Source organism: Equus caballus, chromosome 28 (genome assembly GCF_041296265.1).
Source record: "Equus caballus isolate H_3958 breed thoroughbred chromosome 28, TB-T2T, whole genome shotgun sequence".
Taxonomy (NCBI): Eukaryota; Metazoa; Chordata; class Mammalia; order Perissodactyla; family Equidae; genus Equus; species Equus caballus.
The window spans coordinates 18,804,492-18,829,210 of NC_091711.1; the positions used below are offsets into that span (position 1 = coordinate 18,804,492).

At 35.0% G+C, this 24,719-nt stretch overlaps 1 protein-coding gene across 8 annotated transcripts in view; it reads right to left on the bottom strand.

Moving 5' to 3' along the window:
- The window catches only part of MGAT4C (MGAT4 family member C), a 693,471-nt gene extending 669,594 nt beyond the window's left edge, over window positions 1–23,877 (bottom strand). For 6 of the 8 annotated variants that reach the window (XM_070254603.1, XM_070254602.1, XM_070254597.1 and 3 more), the window contains exon 1: window positions 23,543–23,877. The gene's annotated coding sequence lies outside the window, so the exon portion shown is untranslated. The remainder of the gene's footprint in view (window positions 1–23,542) is intronic. The other 2 variants (XM_070254606.1, XM_070254599.1) reach the window with 2 other exon arrangements.
- Window positions 23,878–24,719: the final 842 nt, after the last annotated feature.

Below are 24,719 nucleotides of genomic sequence, written 5' to 3' on the forward strand. Positions count from 1 at the left end.
CAGCGGAATTCTTTTGGTGACCACTTTTGAGTTGTTGTTATAAATGATTCACCATTTTCCATGCATGGAACATTAAATAGAGCTCTACCATGTTTGGTGCAATGAATAAAAATATTGAAAGTATCCAACAGTGGAATGTTCTCAATTATGTTAGAGCATTGCACGAGACAAGAAGCAGTTCTCAGCTCATATGGGAAATCTTTATGTAAGCCATGTGTTCCCTTTGGCAAATCTTAACTGAAGTTAAATATGAAGAAATAAGACCTTTAAGAAAAATGTGATTTAACTTAGTCATTACAGCATGAGTATGTATGTAATACATGAAGAGACATTTTAAACGCTAAGAAAAGTCCCAATGGAATATGAGCCTCCAGAGAGTTTGGAATTTGTGCTTACACAGTGGTATAGCTCCAGCAAATATAAAAGTGCCTGGCCAGGTGCTTTATAAATGTATGTAGGCTACACCGATGAATGAATGAAAGAATGTGTGAATCACTGAGAAAAAAATACAATAATATTTTTTAAATGCAGTTAAAGCTTAGGGCTATTTCCCTCTTTGCAGTAGCTGTGAAAAACTGAAATATTAGCGAGCGGTTAGAGTCACTGGGCATTTACATCTAGTGGTGCCTAATCAGTACCTGGAGAAGGATTACAATGAAGCATTGAAAAATGTTTTTTTTTTTTTTTTTTTTGGTAAGGAAGATCAGCCCTGAGCTAACATCTGTACCAATCTTCCTCTATTTTATGTTGGATGCCACCACAGCGTGGCTTGATGAGCAGTGCTAGGTCCTTGCCCTGGATCCAAACCTGCCAACCTCAGGCCACCAAAGCAGAGTGTGTGAACTTAACCACTAAGCCACCAGGCCAGCCCCTTGAAAAATGTTTTAAATTGCTGTGTTCTTTGATTTTAAAACATGGTGAAGACAACTGATACATTCTACAATTATATTATTTACTCATTGCTCACTCACTTCGGCTGTCACAAATAACCCCACAGAGCAGAAAGAATATAGAGTATACATAAAAGAGGCAAATAGAATTACATGTTAGTAAGAAAGTCCTCATTATTTTTGATGCGGAAAGCAATAAGAAAAATGAAAATGGCTATGAAATTCACAAACCGGATTAAACTGTTGTTCACCATGGGGCCCCTGAGTCAGTCAATGCTATTTTTAAGGCTCAGAAAATTTTGGTGATGATGCTCAAGGTCTCTGGAAGATAAAACATTTGGTGTAGGATCAAATTAAGCTGCAAAGAGAGGACGAGGTATTAGCCTGGATATGTGGTGCTACAACAGGAGACAGACCTCTGCCCAGGCGTTAGCTACATAGTGCTGGTAACAGAATTAGCTGTAAGATAGTGTAAGCTCCAGATGATCAAAATCTATCTCCCTGGTCTCTGCTCATACCTTGTCTGTTCCCTCCCACTCACACAGCTCAGTGCTCTGTTTATTCTAGACATAAAAAGGTATTTGTTTAATAAGTGTTCATTAAAATAATGTGTGGAGTAGACTGTCTGTAAATTCGCATTTTGCCAAGCAGATGAAGCTTATACTTCCTGGAATTTCCCACATATATCTGTTGAGATGGCTACTGAACTCTGTGGTGTTTTTCTCCCGATAGCCTTTCTCAGATGGTTTTATTTAAAGTTTCTTAAAGTAAAGAGCACTAAAACTTTATAGAAGCTGTTATATAGGAAAAACAAACTTTCAACTATAGTTTATGAATTGTTTGAGACAGAGAGAGAAAAAATATATTTTTTTAAGGAGCTGAGTAGATCAAGCATTGAGTGGGACTATAAAGTGATACAACTTTGGAATAAATAGTAAATTGAAAAAACATGTTCCTTACGTTCACTATTGTAACTCTCTAATGGATTTTTCTTAGAAAAGCATTTCTGGAGACTAAGAAATGTCAAAATGTTAAAAGAAACTTACTGAAGCATTGTTTGTGACAATGAAAAACTGACACAACCTAAATGTTTTATCAATAGACAAAGGGATGAGGAATATATGGAATACCTATTGGCTGAAAAACTCTACAGCAATTAAAAGAACTAAATCTCTATGTAATAACACTGAAGGATCTCTGGAAAATTACTAAGTGAAAGGAAAGAAATGTAATATAGGTCATGTCTCATAATGCCATTTAAGTAAAACTAAAAAAAATTTGAAAACCACAAAGTAATACTAAATAAGATCTATTGCCATTCCTATGTGAATATAAATGCTTAAAAATGGACTAGATGTCTACACATCAAACCTACAAAAGTCATTATATCTGGAAAAGGAGGAGGGGATCTAATTGTGCTTTATGTATGTGGAATAATCCCGGAAACAAATATACTAAAATATTAACCGTGGATAATTCTGGGAAATTGACATATGAGTGCTTGTTTTTACTGGTTTTGTATTTTCAAAATTCCTAAAATAAAGTCAAAGAGAGGAAAAAGGGATAGTTATTGAAATTACTTGATAACCTCCCTCACCTGCTTTCTAAGGATTCAATGAGAACTGAACTTGTGAAAGATTAATTCCCATGTGGAGTTAATTAAAAGGGATTTCAAAAAGGAAAAATGGGAAGTTAAAAAAGTAAATGGCACCGGAAATAGAAGTGCATTTCCTTAGAATTTGTAAGAATGTGCAAACCTTTTGAGTACATGAGAATACTCTTGGGAAATATCAAATTAATATTATTTCAAACACTCTTCTAGGTCCTGCAGATGCCAAATGGGTAAGTAAAGTAAAATAAGTCAACATGTAACATGTGAAATATAGAAAGATAATTATTATAAAGAGGGGGGCCCATGATGTTTGCCACACATAGAAGAATTCGCTAACATCCATCTGTTGTGTGGAGGGTGGCAGGAACATCCACAAACACTTTTTGAAAAGGGTGATTCTAGAGCTGAGACTAAAACAGAAAAGTAGAAGTTAGCCCGCTGGTCCTGAGGTGAAGCAGAAGGTGCGAAGTGACCGAAGAACCAGAGGATGTTTTTAGACCATGAGTTTCTTGAGAAGAGGAACTGAGACTTGACTTTTTAGGCTGCAGCCCAAAATCCAGCAGAGTAGGAACAAATAATTTTTATTTTATGAATGAAGCAAAGAACTAGATGACCATCTCTTATATGTTGTTTTCTATTTGCAAAATGAGGACAATACAGCTTATCTGAACCTAATAGGAAGTTTTTAAGAGTGATACAATTAGATATTTCTTAGTGTAAGAGGAATATCCTATTTCAAATTTAACTTATTGTATATAAATTTTTAACCATGTATATCAACTCATAGAAATGTCAACGCTTTGAACATAGCCACATTTTAAATTTATATTTGCTTTGAATGTTCTTTGATAAAAAATTAATTCAAGTTGCTTGGTAACATTTACCACAAAGTGAATTTCAAGGCATTTTAATATCAGCCATTTTAATACTAATGGAATAATTTCTAAAATACTATTAAACTACAATATACTATATTATCTTTTTTTTTTTTTTGAGGAAGATTAGCCCTAAGCTAACTGCTGCCAATCTTCCTCTTTTTGCTGAGGAAGACTGGCCCTGAGCTAACATCCAGTGCCCATCTTCCTCTACTTTATACGTGGGATGCCTACCACAGCATGATGTGCCGAGGGGTGCCATGTCCACACCTAGGATCCGAACCGGCGAACCGCTGGCCACCAAGAAGTGGAACATGTGCACTTAACTGCTGCGCCATGGGGCTGGCCCCTACAATATACCATATAAACTATTAACCTTTTAATGATATGTTCTTTTGCATGAAGTTTAAAAGCTACAAAATTATGTAGAAGAAGATCACAAAATAGGTAGATATGAACGACATTCATATTTTAAAAACGAATTAAGTGAAGAAATACCAAAAAAATGAGAATATCAAATTAGTCATTCACTTATAGCCAAATATTAGAATTCTACTTTTTAACTATTTAAATATCTAGTATTTTAGGTGATTTGGGCAAGGTTAAGTCCTAGCATGGTAGTGTTGGCAATGAAATTCTGTGTTTATAGAATTATGATTATAATTATTTTTAATATAAAAATTATTGACAGATATTCATTCAAATTCTAAAATAAAGATTTTTATTCATTGAATTTACCTGTAAATATCGGCAAAGAACAAAAGTATTTAAAGTACTACTGTTAGTCACTAGGATGGGAGTTAGACAATATTATGTATCTTTTAAAAGGGATCTATTACTCTTACACATTTCAAATAACTGTTTTGGATTTGGGAAAATGACTAAAACCTGAGCAAAGTAAGTACAACAGAAGAGAAGTAAAAAGTAATCAGAAACTACACCACATGGAATGGCAGTATTTTGATGTTATTTCATTTCACATAAACGGTATCTCACATGCATTCTGTGACCTGCTTCTTCCCCCAACATTCTGAAAATTATTGCCTTTTAATTAACATAAGTTTATACTATCACTTTCAATGACTGCACATTGTTCAACATGTTTTAAGTATATAATTTACTCAACTTCCATTATGCTAATGAACATTTAGGGTGATTCTAAAGTTTTTGTTAAAATATAGCAATGAAGCCATTTGGACACGTATCTTTCCATATTTGTGTGATATCTCCGTAGGATAAAAGCTTAGAAGTGGAGTTGCTATTTCAAAGGAAGCTGGCCTAAACTCAGCCATTATTTACAGAAGGAATTCTCTTCCCTTAATTCACTCTCTCCTGGCTGAGTTATTTGTCCCTACTATGTGCCACTATTGTGCTTCAGTTTATTTATATCTCTACACTCCTCTATGATGTGTCTGACTCCTCATAGACTTCCGGAAGTCTGAGAGCGTGCACTATTTTATGTCTTCAATAACTTAGTATTTAATACATATTTGTTGATTTGAATGATTGTTGCTGACAGAATATGAAGAAATAACTTAGATCTATAAGTGTTAGAATTATTACAGACGCACTTGGATTATAGAATGGTTGTGAGATCTCATAAGGCTCACGTGATTGTCTGTGATATACCTGGGATGAAGCTACCCATACTGGACAGATTTTAACTGCTCTATCTAATAAACATGAATAAATAATGAAGTAAATAAGTAGTATAAGTAATTAGTATAAACAATATAAATATTAGTGGATCACTGTAGCCGAAATTTTTTTATATATAATTTCTAGTATGGAATTCTGCCTTACTTGCAGAAACACAGATAAATTGAGTCTCTTGTTATATATTCACAAGAGCCTTTGATCCTTTGATTGCCTTTCCTGAAACTTTTGCATCTGGGTGAAAGCTAGGTACTATGGACTGAATTGTGTCCCCGCAGAATTTATTTCTTGAAGCACTCACTCCCAATATGATGGTATTTAACGATGGGGCTTGGGAAATAATTACATTAGATGAGATCATATGGGTAGGGCCCTTGTGATAGAATTAAATCCTTTATAAGAAGAGACTCCAGAGAAAAATCTCCCTTTCTCCCTTTCCCATGTAAGGACACAAGGAGAAGGCAGCCGTCTGCAAGCAAGGAAGAAAAAAGCTCTCACCAGAACCCAACCATACCAGCATCCTGATCTTGGACTCCCAGCCTCCAATTTGAGAGAAATAAATTTCTGTTGTTTAAGACATGCCATTGATGGTATTTTATTATGGCAACCCAAGTTGACTAAGCCACCAGGGAAAATAGAGTATTGAGATAAACTTTTTCACTGAGCCTGGTACCTAAGCAGATGCAATGTGTGTTTTTGAATATTTGTTTAATAATTACAAATAAAAAGTAGGTACCCAGGCTCCCCTTTTTTCCACATCTTCACCAACACTTGCTATCTTTTGTCTTTTTGATGACAGCCATTCTAACAGGTATGGGTTGATATCTCATTGTGGTTTTGGTTTACATTTCCCTGATGATTAGTGATGTTGAGCATTTTTTCATGTGCCTGTCAGCCATCTGTATGTCTTTTTGGAAAATATCTATTCAGTTCCTCCATCTATTTTTTAATTGGATTGTTTGTTTTCAGTGAGTATGTGGAGAAAAGGGACACTGGTGCACTGCAGGTGGGAATGTAAATTGGCTCAGCCACCATGGAAAACAGTATGGAGCTTCCTTAAAACACTAAGAATAGAACTATCCTGTGATCCAGCAATTCCACTTCCAGGTATGCATCCAAAGGAAATGAAAGTAGGATATCGAAGAAATATCTGCACTCCCATGTTTATTGCAGCATTACTCACAATAGCCAAGATATGGAAACAGCCTAAGTGTCTGCTAGCGCATGAATGAATAAAGAAGATATGATATATATATATATGTATGTACACACACACACACACTCATCTATGTGGCTAGGGGTTGGAGGAATTGTGGACATGTTCCTGAAAGGGTACAAACTTGCAGTTAGAAGATGAATAAGTTCTGGAGATCTAAAGTACAACATTGTGATTAAAGTTAACAATACCAGAGTACATATTTGAAAGTTGCTAAGAAAGTAGATCTTAAATGTGCTCACCACAAAAAAAGAAATGATAATTATGTGACATGATGGAAGTGTTGGCTAATTCTATGGTGGTAATCATATTATAATATATAAAAATACATCAAAACAACTCATCGTACACCTTAAAATCACACAATGCTTTATGTCAACTACATCTCAATTACAAAAAAGTACCTAGGATATGCAAACTCTATTCCAGGAGAAGGTTTGTAATATTTGATTTTTTCTTCGCATTTCATCCAGTTTTTCATTTCATAAATATTCATAGAGAGCCAGTGTATGTCAGATACTATCGGAGTTACAAAGAGATACCTATAAAACACACTTACCTAACATAAAGAGATTTAAATACAGTAAGTTAAATGTGATACCTTTTTTTCCTTAACCAATAAAAATGTTTATTAAACACTTAGTACATATAGGGCCTATGCTAAACATAATGCCTGGTCAATTTGACCTTACAATTTAATGGGAAGACAGATTTAATTACAAAAGCAATCTATAATTATAAACTGTAAAAAGTGTGATGAAGAAAAAGTATAATGGATAGATTAGGTCTAACATAAATTGAGAAATCAAGAGAGAGCTTTCTGATGAAGATAAGAATAATATGAATAGCATTAGTATAATACAAAAGGAAATGTCTTAGGTAACAAAGGAGAGGTACAAAAAGTGTGATACTATTTTAAAGGACGGAAAGATTAGATTTAGTGAGGTTTTCTGCTGTAGAGAAATATTTGTGTAAATTTGATGGAAATTGTCACTTTTAACAAGAATCTTGAAGCATGCATATAATTTTGGGAAGGATGGAAGAGCATCTAACAGAACGATTCTGCACATAGAAAACAACTTAATTGGAAAAATGTGAGAAAAATTTAACAGACAGCATGCAGTTGAAATGTCATTCCTGTAGAGGAATAATGGAATCTTGGATAGGTCTAAAGCAGATTGCTAAAAACCTGGCTCATCCTGATATAGCTTTGTGATACAGTTGAGAAGAAGATCAGTCAAAGTAAATGAATAAAAGAAGCAATATTGCCATCAGAGGAAACGAAAATAATTTTATGACAGAGAAGAATCTGACGGGCCTTACTGAAGAGGTATCAGTGACTTGCACTTTGAAAGAGAGTAGAATCTTCGCAGAAATGTGATTTTAAAAACCTCACCATTCTAGGTTGGTCCAATAGTGTGAGCAAAGAGGTAAAAGTTGAAAAGGACAGGTTATGCTTCAATAAGCCATATATATAAAGATTGTTATGCAGATATACATATATATCTTAAACCAGTTAAGAGCCACAGTACTGAATTAAATCATTCTCCATCACTTATAAGCAGTATTCAACCTCTCTGTCTCCACTTCTGCATCTGTAAAACAAACCTATTTATAGTATTTAATGGACACATTGATCTGAAACTTAAACAAATGAATATGCTTAACACTCTTAGAAGAGTACCTAGCAAATAGTAAATGCTTAAGAGTTGTCAGGTTACATAAATTGTTAATTGTTTTATTATGTCAGAAAGAATTCCATTCTAATCAACAGAAAACACTAAGGAAAAATCCACTAACAAAAAGAAAAATCACTGTCCTCACGCAGCTTATATCCAAATGAGGAGGACAGAAAAAAACAATATAAAAGCAAAGCATTTTAATATCAGAGAGTTGTAAATAATATGAAAAATGCTAATGACTAATAGACTAACGAGACAATACCAACAATAAAGTTGTACATGATGATTCTCTGAGAAAGAGGTTTTTAAGTGGAGACCCAAATGAAATGAGAGCACACTTTATGCAAATATTTTGATATAAAGTACTGTAGACACAAGGAACAGAAAGTAAAGATGTCTAAAATGGGAAAAGCAAAAAAGGAAGATTGGCATAATTGACAGCAAGAGGCTGGCATGACTAGAGCAGGGTGGTGGAGAGGAAGATAAAGAGAGAAGGTATAAGTGGAGACAGAGTCTGGGTCCAGATTATCACTCGATATAGTGGACCATTTTTAGGACTTGATATTTTTTATAAGGATTATAGGAAATCATTAGAAAATTTTGAGGAGTGGATCAAATCTAATTTATAGTTCTAAAACATGATTTTAGAAAATTTCAGTTTGAATACAGAAGAATAGAGTCAGTAGTTTTTCTCTTTTTCTCATAAAAATTGTCCAAAAGCAACAAGGGAAACATGAAATCAAGAAGAAAATTTCCATTTTTAGTGAAACTAAGCAATAGCTAAAACCCCAAAATACAAAATAGTAGAAAAGCTTCTAAATTGCCGTAAAGATCAAAGAGCAGTGTATGAAGCAGAAGGCAAAAAGAAAACTACAGGGGAGGAATTTCATAAAGAGCCAGTAAGATAACGTCTCAAACATGTGTGCAAACATTTAGGTGTTAAAACAAGTCTCATATTTGCAGAACTGGTATGGGGGCTTGTGTCAGAAGTAGGAGATGCTCTGGAAACTGCTTAGTTCTAAGAAGCAAAAGAAGTGTTTCTAGATAAGAAATCACATAAAAAAGTCATATTAGCAAAGATGAGTCTTTACGGCTGAGTGAAAAGGAAATACTTTGTCTCATAAGAAATCTTACCGCTGCCTATCCCCATTGACTAAGGAGAAGTAAAGAAAATGCATTCACACTCAAAATCTTGAGTCAAAAATAAATTTCCACCTAGCCTGGGACACAGCTCTGGCCACCCACCTACATGACTTTCTTGCAAATTAATGGTTCAGGGTACTAAACTTTTATAAAAATAAGTAAACAAAAATAAACAAACATACAACCTATAAAAAATGTTTTGCTTTGTTTTGTTTTAAAGGAAGGGAAACTAAAGGAAGAGAATAAGAAAAAAATGACAGAGGGCCGGCCCAGTGATGCAGCGGTTAAGTGTCGACGTTCCGCTTCTCCGCAGCCCAGGGTTCGCGGATTGGGATCCCGGGTGCAGACATGGCACCGCTTGGCAAAAGCCATGCTGTGGTAGGCGTCCCGTGTATAAAGTAGAGGAAGATGGGCGTGGTTGTTAGCTCAGGGCTAGTCTTCCTCAAAAAAAAGAAAAAATGACAGATAAATCTCCCTAAGGAATTTTGCCTCAGAGTATATAACCAAACATTTTTCTTTAATTGTAAAAACTAACAGGCAACTAAATCCACAGAGCATAAGCACAAATTAGCATTCTACCACCTCAAGGAAGAAATAATAAGACAATAGAAGGAGGTGTAATGTTATCTGGCAAGGCTTAGAAAAAGAGTAGAATGAAATAAGCCTATCAAAAGAGATACAAGGACAGAAAATGGGCCAAAATAAACAATTTTTTTAAAGGGAGTTAAAAAGGATTATAGAGAAAATGATAGGCATAAAAGAAAGATAAAGACAAAAGAATCAGAAAGAAAATATGAAAAATTGTTGAAGGCTTAAAAAGGATTATGTAGAAAACCATAGATGTGAAAGACAGATAAGAAAAGCCAGCATTTGTCTAAGTGGCTTCCCATTGAAGAACATAGAAATAATGGGAAAAAGTTAATATTTTGTACTGCAAAATAGGGCTTGAATCTGCATATTGAAAGGAGGGAAAAAATGTCCCAAACTATCAACACTGAGGCGTATCCTAGTAAATTTTTCAACATCAAACATAAAATCCTATTTAAAGAAAGATGCTTTAAGCAGCCAGGCCGAAAAAAAAAAAAAAAAAAAAAAAAACTGGAACAGACCCTTTAATTGAAATTAAGGGGAAAGAAGGCTATTCGTAGAACACTTCTGAAGAGGCTTCTTTGTGAGGACTGAAAAAATACCTTAAAAATGCTCAGGGAAAAGGAACTATGATCCAAGGAGTTTATATTGAGTCAAATAATCTTTCATTAATAAAAGTAATATGGGGCCGGCCCGGTGGCGCATTGGTTAAGTGCACATGTTCCGCTTCGGCGGCCAGGAGTTCGCCAGTTCGGATCCCAGGCGCGGACATGGCACCACATGGCAAGCCGTGCTGTGGTAGGCGTCCCACATATAAAGTGGAGGAAGATGGGCACGGATGCTAGCTCAGGGTCAGTCTTCCTTGGAAAAAAGAGGAAGATTGCCAGATGTTAGCTCAGTGTTAATCTTCCTCAAAAAAAAAAAAAAATTAAAAACTAAATAAAAGCAATAAAACACTTTGAATATACAAGAAATATTTCTATGAACTGTTTCTAATATAAGTACCAAAAAACGAACACCAGCCAATCAACAGACTATTAGAAAAAACTCTGGCGGGTGAGGGAACTGTGGAACATTAATCTATAGATGTAAGATTAAAACAAATGTGATGTTTCGGTGAAGGAATAGTTCTGTGTGGCATGCCTTAATGCAGAAATGATATAAACACCGATGCTGGAGGAAAGAGAGTAAAGACAGCAGGAGGTATGCTCATTCCTCACCTTTCTGATAATAGCTAACATCAGAAAAAGACGGAACTCAAACACTTCTCAAATCAGTACATTTAAATTGACTAAACTTAATTTTTAAAAGAGAAAGATTTTCACATTGTTTTTCAAAAGTATCCTAACTCTGTGCTGAAATAAGAGATAAACCTGAAGCAAAATGATTCATAAAGATTTTTAAAAATGTGCAGAGACAGAGGCAATTCAAACATAAAGAAGCAGAGTTCACAAAATCAATAACAAACAAGGGTGAATTGAGGCCAAAAAGCATTAACAGTGACAAGTCAGGGCTCTGTATAACATTAAAGCATACCAATACCACTGCAGATGAAAGAATTACGAGTATGTACATATCAAATAAGAGCTTCAACATACATAAACAAATCTACAGGAAATACGAGGAGAAGAAGACACACATTCGTGGAGGATATTTAATTTCACCTCTCTGACCCTTAACTTATCAAGGGGACACAGAATACTTAAACGTATAAGGTATCTATACAGTTCTAGTAAATGCTAGAGTTGGGGCTCAAGGTCATCATCACTGGCTCCAGAGACTAATTGCTTTACCAGCATCATATATTGGGACACTAGAGTGCCTCTTGGCTGAGGCAAATATACATATATTTATATATTTGGAGAGGAGATGAAAAATTGCTCTTCTGATTAAAACAAGAAACAAGTGAAAATGAGGGTTGTTGGAGTTTTAAGAAAAAAACTGAGTTAATTTTTTGAGAGAGCAATAGACTGCAGTAATGAGGGGGTTAGTGTGAGTGGCAACAGTGCTAAGAGACTAGTTAAGGTCAATTGGGAATGATACAAGGGTCCTGGATGGTTCCCAGAATCCAAGAGCAGAATTTAAGTGCAGCAAAGACCCAAAAAAGCTCCTCACACTACCACTATGTCCATCTCCCAGCTCCCTGGGAGTCTGCTCCCCACTTCTCTGAGTCCCATTCTACCCTATTGCTCTTTGCAGGCTGCCTTGCTCGGTCCCTTTTGCAACTAGCCCAGTATTGGCTGCCAAATTCCTGCTGTCCTTGACTACCCAGTTTAGGTACCAAATTAAGACGGATTAGAGTTCCTATAACCCTGTTCTAGATTCCAGCAGAAGATAATCTAATTGCTGTAGTTTATGTCATGTGGTAATAATTATCTCATGCTAAACTGGTGGGATGCAGGACAGGACCAGGAGAAAAAAAACAAAAAAAAATTGGCTGCAAATGAGGAACCCCAAAAGTCCACTGTAAGTATGAATCCCGTTCTGCACGTACAGTAATTTAAGTTATTTACTCAAGTTCAATTTAAAAATTATACCCGAAGTTTTCTTAATATGTCCATGCCTTCAATGATATCATCACCATCTTTTTTGTTTAAATGTTGCCTGCAGAACAAAAGCTAAGAGAACATGTCTTTTTACCCAAAACAGTATGTTGAATTTTTCACCCATGGATATGTAAGAATCATAATGAAAAGAATGCCACAGAAAAAAGGTTTGTGGGAGGCAGTCATGTGTTGGAATGGGATAGAGTTCATGTGGGAGAGAGTGTGTGTTTCTCCTTAGGCTGATGTATTATAGCACTTATAGATTGCCCCTGGGAATCAGCGACTAAGATAAATTGAAACAGAATGTAGACGGCTGGGGGGGGGGGGGGGGGGGAATGTTCTGCCAAATGTTAACTTTGTAGTTTTATGATTTTGGCTAATGTGTATGTTTTTTCAAAAATATACACTACAATAAAATTACTATGTCAGTTCAAAAAGAAAAATTCCAAAGCCAAATAAAGAAACTCTTCAGTTATTTCTATTACTAATCCCCTATATTTCTAAGATAATAGAGACTATGGTACTCAAACTTTTTTAGAAAAGCAATTCATATTGTAATACACAGCAAAATTGAATCTCATTTATAGAATTAAAGAAAAATATTTCACTGTAATAAATTAAAAGATACAAGATATTTATTTCTGTTTATTGGGAAACTGCTTCAGCATGAGATTCCTTCCCCAAATAATTTCTCTTGAACCAAGTGAACAGTGGGTCACGTTAGTAGCAGAAAGAGAGTAGGTTGGTTTTATAGCATCAGTGAGAATGATGGAAGACAGAGCATTTAACTAAATCCAAAATCTCTGTTTCTGGTGCAACCATGGATGTGATCCAAAACCTTATGAAATGGGAAAATATTTGTAATCTGTTAAAAAATGCAGGCACTATTTTTCTCTTTACATTTTCTTGAATAAAGTATTTATAGTGTTATTTGTAAACAGAAATATCTAGTGGATATTGAACATTAAACCACCAAGTTGGAATCAAAGGCAGGAAGTCATGACTAGAGTTGTAGACGTGGATGGAGTTTAAGATGTAGCAATGGGTGAAACCATCCAGGATGAGCAAATATCGAAAAAAAAATAGAAAAGAAGGCAGACAACAAAATGTAGAGAAATGTATACTTATGAAACGAACAAAAGAAGAGTATCTTGGAAAGATGTACATTTCTCACACTTAAACTAATAGAAAATGTTGCAGCAAATCATGTTTCATTTTCTGATACACTGTGTGTGGCAGGAAAAAACAGCCATTTGAAAGTCAAATAAACTTTGCTTCATATCCAAGTTACCTATTTCAATATAAAAATGTGAATAGAGAGAGGATCCCATGCCAATCACAAATGAAGTAGAAAGATTATCATGAATGATCAACCTTGTAAAATGGTTTGCAAGCTCTCCGGGATGTCAGTAAATTTAGGGAATCATAGGGAACACAGAGGTATGCAGGCTAACTCATAGGTGACCTCTGTTATTCACATGATTTAGAAATTGATACCTAAGCTGATCTCATTATGTTAGCAAACTTTGAATATCAAAACTTAAACAGCTCTCACATAGTAATTCATGGTAGTAGGCAAGATTAAGCATTGAAAATCTCTAGAAATAGAAAAAATGCAATTTTTAGTGGAAAATCTGTTACAAACAAAAGGATTCAATAAAGCTAATTACGTACAGATTTTACATTTCTGCAATAGTTTACTCAATCAGAAAACATCCGATCTTTTACATGAACTTTTTTCTATCTTAAACAGGATTCCAATAAGCAGAATAATAAAGGACTTTAATTAGCTGTGTATTTGTCATTTCTATATCTCTTTTGAGATATGTTCTATATGTAAATCAACTAAGTAAGATTGTTTATATTTAAAACAAGTAATCTAAGCTTGTGAGGCTAGAATGCATCATTGTGTATCACCTTAATACACTTCCATATACAAACCTTATTTTGATTAGCTTTGCTTCATTCTTAGCTTTTAAAAAAGGAGTCTTGCAAACCTCAACATAGAGTAAAGTAATTTGAACATTAGTTTCCAAATACACCATCATGCTGTGAATGGAGAGAATCTAGAAAAAATAAACACAATCTTCTCTCTTTGACAGTGAACAACTATAAAAAGGAAACTCAGAAACAATCTGTATGCACATTAACGGGTAATGGATAAACAAAATTTGATACGTCCAAAGAATGAGATACTATTTGCCGATGAAAAGGTGCTACAACATGGATGAACCTCAAAAACAGTGTTCTAGGAGGAGGAAGCCAGACACATAAGACTACATATTGCATGATGTCATTTATATGAAATGTCCAGAAAAGGAAAATATATAAAGACAGAAAGTAGATTACTAGTTGCCTTGGGTCAGGGTGAGAAATGAAAGTGAGTTTAAGTAGACACAAGATTTATCTTCGTGGTGATGGAAATGTTCTAAAATTGAATTGTAGTGATAGTTGTACAAGCAGTAAATGTGCTAAAAGTCATTGAACTATACACTTAAAACTAATGAATTTTATGGCAAGTAAATTATACCTCAATAAAGCTTTTAAAAAGGAAGTACATCATATAATCATGGATGCTTTTCAGAAATTAAGATAAAAAGGAAAATACTCCCCCCCCGCAACAAAAGTAACCTCATAGAAAAACAAGAATCTCCATTTTCAGTATATGTTAATTTGTAAAAGTACTAGCTGTGATGCACAGTAACAGTTTTAAAATAATACGAAAGACTGTTTAAAGTTTTGAGCTGGTTGATTATGCCCACCTACCACTGAAAATAAAGGATAGTTACAAGTACCAGTAAGATACTCCATACAAAGTATTCGTCTAATGATAATTATTTAACATATGCATTTAATTATATAGTCTATATATCCTTCCAAACCTCTAAAAACAGCTCCTAAATAACTACTAGATTTTGCCATTCTTAAAACCTTCTTACAATTTTAAAACATTTTGAGGGGTTGATAACCATTTCAAATAAATCAAGTTAAATATAAGGCAATAGTCAAAACTTCCTATAAGATTTTACAAGTTTGATATATGTCCATCCAAGCTGCTAAAATTCCATTCAATCACAAGAGCAATATATTTTCCTCTGCTTTTCTCATTTTACTGCAGCAAAAAATATCAAGTGCGTTTATAACTCAGAAGTGATTTCAGTGACCCACAGCAAAAGACTAAGGGCTGTAATAATTGTTTTGACATTAATAATGTTTGAGGCACAAGTGTTTTGTTCGTTTATTTTATAATTGTTGCTTCTCCTGGAGAAAGAAAATTGATCTTTTTTTTGGTCTGAATTCTGATTTGTCTCTTACATTACAGAGCTTGAAAGACCTTAAGATAACATTTCAACAGCAACCTCACAGTAACTTGAACATTTTTATTTGTTTCTCTCACCCAAAGACAGAAGCACTAGATAAAACTAAAGGGAATTAAGCCTTGCATATATACATATCCATGGTCCTTTTTACTGCATCTACGTAAGGAAGAAAACACATATATGAATATACCTTAGAAATGATCATTTAATAAGCAATAAATGTGGTTTATTACTGAATTTTACCTCATGAATGTGTCAGGTAAAATTCTAGCATACTGTGCATTCATATGCACATATGCCTATGCTTACATCTATGCTGGGCTGCTGATCAGTGGCCTGATCTGCCTGTCTATGTTAGAGCAAGAGTCTGAGGCTCACTGTCTCTCCTTGACTGTTCATCAATATCTCTGTGTCTGTATCTGCTTGTCTGTATTTATGTGCCTGTCTATTCATCCTTATCTCTCCATGGTGTCTTTCTGGCTGGCTGTCAGTCTGCCTGTCCCAGTAAAATGGTCTGACCATCCCTGTCCTGTTGTCAGTTCCTATTTGTCAATCTGTCTCCACGTGTGTTTGTTGGCCTGTCTCTGTTTGCATATTGATTAGGCTGTCTGTATTGATCTGTAGGTGTGTGTCTGTCTATCCATGATTCTGTCTACTTGTACATATGTGCAGATTAAGATTTTTTCTTTAGTGTAGAAATGATTTCACAAGAAGAAAACAAGACTTGAAATTAATGCCAAATACAACTTCCTCGCAGTCAAAGGAGAATATATAACAAATGGGCACAATCCAGTTCTCAGCATTATTCTCAAGATCCAGCCCACCTCTCCCCAAGTCACAGCCTAGAAATAATTATCTTCTTTTGCAATGAGAATCTTCATTCCTTCGTGTAAATTCTACCAATTCTCATAAAGATTTTTCTTTCCTAGATTATTTCCAATTTTGACCCCACAAGGATAATCCAAAGGAGAAAAAAAAATCCCTGGTAGAACATATTCTAAAACTTGAATTATTCCATGAGGAGTAACACTAAGTATAAGGTGGTGGGAGAGAGCTGGAACATAACCCAGGGTGGGATTTAATGCTCTAATTCCTATATATTTCATGGTTCATTTGCTGGTGAGATGAGAAGATGCTTCTCACTATTCTGCCTGTGAACTAGAGGTCTGCTTTTCAAATCTTCTGTGAGTAATCCTTGGAAAAAACACAAACACACGTGACACTCACAGACATGCGCACAAACACCTTCACACACATTCACAGGCCTACTCACATACTTCTTAAAGATAAATAAAACCATTTTTAGAGGGAGTAAACTTAAATTTATATTAAAGAAAAATAATTCCAGAACAACGGAGTATGCGTAGTTATCCACCTGTCGCAATGAAAATAGCCAAAAGATTTATACTTTGATTTTGCTCTACAATGTCCAGAAACCTACTAGAGCGTAAAATAACATGGCTCATTACAATAATTTCCTAAATAATAATAGTGTTTATTAAGGTTCTACATATACACAAACATATATTTTAATTGCTAAACTTATAATTAAAAGCTGGAACTCTTAAAACTGGTTATTTACATTGACTGATTTTGACAAATGATTGACAGCCTCCCACTTTATGATTATTTTATTTCTTATATTAGATATGGACATCTAGCAATATTACAAGGATTTGATTATAAAAATGAGGTGACAGAAGAATAATTTATGAAGTAGGTCAATAGTATTTATACCACATGAGAGTGCTGGCCTATTTTTCTTTTCAAAAGATGTTCCCCCACCAAATTCAAATTTGGCTAGAAAATATGATTCAGTTCTACAAAAACTGAAGGCATATCAGATGTATTGACGAAATTAAAAAGGACAACTCAGGAATTCACACAACACACAGCATATGTTTCTTAGAATTAAAGCAGAATTGCCACCTGGCAAAGTTTTTGCTCACACAGGTCCTTCTACAAACGCATTCAAATCTAGTACCTGTTGATACCATTTAAATGAATAGAAATAATACAGTATTTATATCCAATTGTCAGTTTTGTTTATTATTTTGCCACATAAAATCATTAAACATTCACTTATTTACAGAAAAAATTAAATATGAAATTCCTGTGAGTTTCAAAATTATAGCATTTTGTTCTTTAGCTTTTCTAGGATACACCTAAGCTCTTAATCCATACTCATTCACTATATGATATTTTAAGCAGAAAAAAAGTCCTAAAAAGATAAATCACACCCTCTATAAGAAAAGAAAAAACAGAAATTACGTCATTAACTAGAAAACTACCATAACCACTACATTCACATAAAAATGTGGGACTAAAGTAAGCCCTCCAACATTTCCCCTCTCTTTCACCTGAATTGCCACTTGATACATATTTTTCAACATTTTCACAGCTGTTCTCATAGTAAACATAAAACTCTGCCATGATCTGAGAGCCATTGTAACATAGTGGTTAAACGCCAGATTCTGGACGAAAGATTCTGTATCCAAACCTTGGCTGCTCATCTAAGCTACTTATGCTAAATAACCCTGGGCAGTTGCTTTGTCTATGCCTCGATTTCCATATCAGTAAAATGACCATAATAGCAGCTACCTTGCAAGGTTGTTGGTAGGATTAACATGAGAAAATGTGTGTTAAGTGTTCAGAATAGCTTTTAGCCCACAGAATGGATTCAATAAGTGCAAACTGCTATTGTTATTATATATTTTTTCAGATGCTGTTCTAACATTAGGACTTTAAAACGTCCATTGAGAGTGAAGGTAAAATACTCTAGTAGATATTCATGTCAAATTGAGGTATTTGGAAGGATTTTGGCAGAAGAAATGGATTGAGTTACATTTTTAGGCTAAAAGCCAGTGGTGCCATCTACAAAGTAGACTATCTTGTGCAAGGATATGGAAGTTTGGGACTATCATTTGGTCAGACATTGAATGGGATTTTTCATGTCCTAGAACAAGAGTTGGCAAACTATGCTAGTGGTCAAATGTGGCTCCTAAGAACGTCTGTTTTCTTGGTTCTTTTTGTTTTGTATTTACATTTAAACAAGAAATAAGGAGAAGGAGAGAAGGAGGAAGAGGAAGGATATATGATAGAGACCTTATGTGGTCACAAAGTCTAAAATGTTTACTGTGTTAGTTTTCTCGGGCTGCCACAACAAAGTACCACAGACAGGGTGGCCTCCACAACAGAATTTTTTTCTCACAGTTCTGGAGGCTAGAAGTCAAGATCAAGGTGTTAGGAGTGTTGCTTTCTTCTGAGGTCCCTCTCCTTGGCTTATAATCGGTCGTCTTCTCCTGACGTCTTTACACGGTCTTCCCTCTGTACGTGTCTGTGTTCCAATTTCCTCTTCTTATGAGGACACCAGTCATTCTGGATTAGCACTCATCCAGATGACTTCATTTTAACTTAATTATCTCTTTAAAAACTCTGTCTCCAAACAGTCACATTCTGAGGTACCAGGAGTTAAAACTTCAGCATATAAATTTGGGGGGGTGACCATTCAGCCCATAACTTTTACTAGCTGGCCTTTCACAGAAAAAGATAACCAACCCTTGTTCTAGAAGCCAGAGGAGGTCATATCTGACAAGTGAACGGTATTTTCTTTGTGTCTTTTTTTTTACTATTCGTTTATCAATATACAGGAAACCCAACATCAGAGGTAGGCCTTAAGATGGCAACATCACAATAGAAACAATACCCCCTACCATTTTTGACTACTTATATGAACAAGTCCCTGCATAGTATTTGACTACATTTTGCCATTCGTTTCACAAGACCATGGGGATATTATTATTAATCCCCACTAACTTTTACAGATTAAAAAACTGAGTTGGAATTAGAACATAGTTTCCAATTTCCTTAAGTACTAGGTCAAAATATCCAAAGTTGGGAATCAAAAAGCAATGGAACAAGAACTTCAAGGATCTTTTGGAAAATGAAGTCAGATGCCTACACCTTCTTATTGGTGACTGGGTATATTCATAGGTTTAAGATAAGATTGGCATTGACAACGAAAACTGACTCAAAAAGAAAATAGAATGGCTTTGCAGCAGGTTCTCGCTTTTGTATCCACATTTTGATCCAGTTAGAATGTGCTAGCTACTTTCCTGTAACACACTTTCAAAATAATTGCTTGGTGGTTCCCTTTTATAGAGGTCTTCTGTACAACTATTTCCAAATTTCAATATAAAGACGTATAAGACAGACTTGTGTTATGCTTAACTTACCTTCTCATATAACTCAGAATATTAAAGGTTTTCTCTATGTGCTTAATTCAATATGAAATGTATCTGAGAAATTCAGACTCAGAATTTTTCAGCAGACTTGTGACCTAAAGAAAGCAGCTTCTAGCTTGGATTTGCATCCTATTTTTGTAAAGATTCAGACTCAGAGTTAAGGTCAACATCTGGTGGATTTAACATTCACTTTTGCCAGTTTCACTCTCATTAAAAAATGTTTAGCATTTTCTAAAAGCAAAAGCTGTCTTTTATTTTAATAAAAGTTTTCTTATATTTTCTTTGTTTCTTAAGGGGAGAATTTGTATGCTTGAACTACTCTGTTCAGTTGGAATTGGAGGCCATCTCCCTAGACAAGCCACTCTAGCAAAATAAAATGCAAATGAAAGGGGCAAAGGGCACAGTATAATGAACAAGAGGATTTACTGTCTTCTCTTCTATTTCCATATCCTTTGGGAGAACGTAAAAGTGGAAAAATGAGATACAGTTCTATCTGCTTTCCCTGGTAAGTTATGGTTGGTAACTTCGCTATTTGATAGACATGGAGAGTATGCCAACTAATTTCTCAAACTAATCTTAATTTCCAACTTTATCTAGGCAAGGGTAATGCTTTAGTACTTCTGTAGAATACTTTAGTACCAAGCAATTACTACACGCTCAATATGTTATTTTTATTACTAAGACTGCTAAACAAATGGATTTGATAGTACACATGTATTAGCACTGCATTGTTGAAGAAAGATAAGAGACAAAGTGGTTTCACATTCTGTATGTGAAACTATGATAAAATGCATTCAAAAGTAGGTCTTGTTGGGGCTGGCCCTGTTGCCGAGTGGTTAAAGTTCTGAGCTCTGCTTCAGCGGCCCAGGGTAAATGGGTTCAGATCCCGGGGAACAGACTTAATCCGCTCATCAGTCATGCTGTGGAGGCATCCCACATACAAAATAGAGGAAGATTGGCACAGATGTTGGCTCAGGGAGAATCTCCCTCAAGCAAAAGAAAGAAAAAAAGAGAGGACGATTGTCAATGGATGTTAGCTCAGGGCAACTCTTGGTCATCAAAAAAAAAAAAAAAATAGGTACTGTTTCTTGACCACATGTTGTCCACAAACTATGTGTTTGTGACTTAATGTGAATGATCTCTACTAGCCACAAGAACCTAAAAAGTAGATACTATTATCACCATTATACATCTGATAGGATAGAGGTATGTAGGAGATCATTTAACTTACACAAACTTGCTTAACAGATTCAAACCTAGTTTGTCTCACCCCCAATCCAATGTTCTGTTGACACTTTGACACAAGGAACAGAGTTAAGGAAGAATTTGAAAACAACTGGATGACCAGTCTGGGCTTCTCAGTAAAATTGAATGCAAATCATTGACTGAATACTGGAACATTTCAAGCCTTACACACATAAGTAGCCACTAAAGAGTCAGCCTTAATTGCCTTCCTCTGTGGGCACCAATTAGAAGTCCTGAAATATCAATAAGCTGGCTGATTTAGGAGAGAATACTATTATGTGTTTTTTCCTCCTACACATTGTTTTGAAGCACCACACATATCACAGGTACTCAATAAATATTAAATATTTAACAACTCATAAAATGAAATTATACTAATATATTTTGCAAAGAACTCACCACAAGATGAAGTAAAACAAGTTTTAGCAGGAAACCTGGAAGCTGAGCAGATTTGGATAGCTGGGTAAGTGAATAAACCCTATAGGGGGCCAGAGACACTAACACTATTATAGTCAAGAAGGTTAATAGGAGGCCAGAGTGATAAAAATGTTTATTGCAATTTGACAACTGAAACTGCCCCTCCTGATTTTTACATATGTGTTCCATTCATCCAGTGCCCAAAATGTAAATTAAAGGTTAGTTACTAAGCTGCGGTCAGATCTTTCCCATGCCAAAACACAAAGTGACTATATTTCATTATCTATTGGTATTATCTTATTTTGAAAGAATATAAAATATATTCCATGAAGTCATTCTTTTTTCCTACTTGTGCCCTCTTTTGGATAGCGTTTGAGATTTTCAGAAGAGCCAGTTGTGATAATAATAAAGAAAGGATGTTAAATCACTTTATCTTCTGGCATTCATAAATCATTGAAGTGTAAAACTCTGAGACACGTAGGAATGTGTGCAGTTTCAGAGAGCACACTTGTGTAGGTTTAAACAAGAACTGTACGTTTTTGGGGGAGAAACCAGGCTTGGAGCAAAGTCACTTGCTTTTTTTCTTACGTGAGTGAAGGGAATATGTTCCATAAAGGAGAGAAAAAGCTTGCCAAATGGAGAAATCCATAGGGAAACTTTAATTTAAGCCCCTGTTCCTCAATTCTTGTAAGATTCATGAAAAAAGCAGCACTTAAAAGTACTCTTTGAGACCTCTATTCTCCTTCCTCTTTTCCATTTTTTGCCTTTTACAACCCCTCTGAGGATAAGAAAGAATGCACTTAAAGTTTCTATTTGGGTGACTCAATCCTTCTCTCTCTCCTTCATTCTTCCAATAGTCTCTCAAAAGCTCCCAAGAAATCAGAATGCAATTAACAAGTGCTCTCTGAAGCTCTGCCACCATTTCCTCCCCAAGCCTGTTATTAACCCACTAATGGGTCCGCAGACTCTGTGTTCCAGTCCCAATACAGCAGCAGGTACACCACGCTCCAGCTCAACGTACCTGCTATTCTACCCATTCTAACATCCATTTTTCACCAGGAAAAATATTAACAACATGGTAAGTTGCACTGCACCTATTCACACAATAATAAAATGCCTAAAAGCATCAAATGTCCTAATATCATAATCTAAAATATTTCTCCAGTTTTCGGAAACCCACTGTGACTACTATGTGCTCGCTTTCTATCCTATACCTCCATTCACTCTCTGCCCCAGAACACCCCCTTAGACACACATACCTTTAACTTTTTGGAAGCAGGCACAGAAGTCACCCCTTCCTGTTCTAATATATCATAGGTATAAAAAGTGAAATTTCAGTTTAGGATAAGGCTTTCTCCATTTTTATTGGTTCAGTTAATCTTCAGAAGTTTGTCAGCTTTTAACATTTTGCTGAACAGTTTTGTATACTTCTATAGATTTATCAAGGTTTTTGCTTCACAGAAGAAAGTGGAATAAAAAATTTTTATAGTATCTACGTTTAACTAAAACTGTAGCAACTAATTTTAGTAAGATTCTTCTGAACTCAAAAACAAATATCTGTAAAGCCAACAAAGTACACCAACATAATATTCCCAAGAAGACTCCTATTGGAGTTTCTTTAAATTAAATGCTTTTATCATTCATGTATTTATATATCATAAACATCAATGACACCAGAATTAACAGCATTTGAGACAAAGTTTGTATTTGAGAATATATGGAGAAAAAATCACGATTATGTAAAAAGATTCAAAAATATATAAGGTTAAGTGAGTTTCCAAAGTATGTATTTCCCTTCATTATACGTTGCAGCTACAAGAGAAAATCCTCAAGAGAATTAATATGAACTTATGTTAATGCAGCCTGCAGAACGGTTTTGTTTTGGTTTTGGCTGTTTTTGCTGACAAGGCAATTCAAACTATATCCTACTAATCTTTAGTAAAGGAATCAGATTATTCACCTATAAACATGCAGCATCAAAGTGTCAATCTTTAGTCAATACTGACTATTTAACATCTTTCTCTCTTTCACACATTGGGATTCCCAGCTCATTATATCATTAGCTGATAAATAGGCGAGGGTAATGAATGGAGAAAATAACTACGTACCTTCAGAGAAAACCTGCCCGATAACAATAATCCATTAGAAAACTGGCAATATCCTCTGATCTATTGCCTGCAAAGCTATGACTTGATGGAGAGTTTCATTCCCTGGGCTCAGTTCTCCAGAAGAAAATCAGCACAATTTAAATATTTCTTGGAATGTGACAGCTCTCTAGATCCCCGGTTGCATTCTGTTCCCCAGGGATGGCAATCTGGTGTTCCTGTGTGCATAGAGCAGTGAAGATGAATTGAAAACGCTTGAGATAAATTAGGAATGGCTAAGTTAAAATTGTCTCTGCTCCAGACTCTCTCATCTGCAGTCTGTAAGCCTGTTTTTCTGTGAAAAAGCTAGATGGCAGGCTGCCTCAGTAAGTTCTTCTTAAGCGACACAGAGGATTTTCAATGAAGAAAAATTCTCCCATTATCTAAGCTAATGTGACTGCTGCTAAATCTAGTTTTTAGAGTGTCTACTTGCATGAAATTCATTTTCACCCTTGCCTTTTTTCAAACTACAGTGAGGAATCCATACTATCATGCTATATACATATCTTTCTGAGAAAAACACAAAGTTTTCAGCTAACATATTAAATTGTATCCCTTTTTGCAGTTTTAATGATTATTTATGCATAGAAAATTTCCTCTATAGGTCCTAAACCCATTTCATTGCATTTTATAATAAGTAGAAGGTTTTGTCTTAAATTGCGGTACCCCAATATGAATAATTGTTTTTATTAACACTTATTTTAATGCAGTTCCACATAGAAGTGAGTCATTTTCAAACATCAGTTAAAATGCAGAGGTAATATGAAAATATAAAAGAGGGGTGTAGAATCCCAATATGTGACCACAGAAGTCGGTATTGACTCTTTGAATATCCTCCTAAAGAAAATAAGATGTTCCAAATAAAACCAAATTTCATAAATTATTTCCCTTCAAAATTAAAAAAAGCCATTTTTGAATTCTGTTTATTTCAGTTGAATGGTATGTTAGGATATGATCATTTTTCTCCTAAATTAGAAAATTCTTTTAGAATTTTAATAATCTGGATTTGAGACTTAGTACACTTCACATGGTATATTGGCAACACACAAAACACAGAAGGGTTATGGAAATTTTCAGTTCCATTTCTTGGATATTCTATAGACACAACTTTTACGTTATCGGAAAGGACATTTAAAAGAAT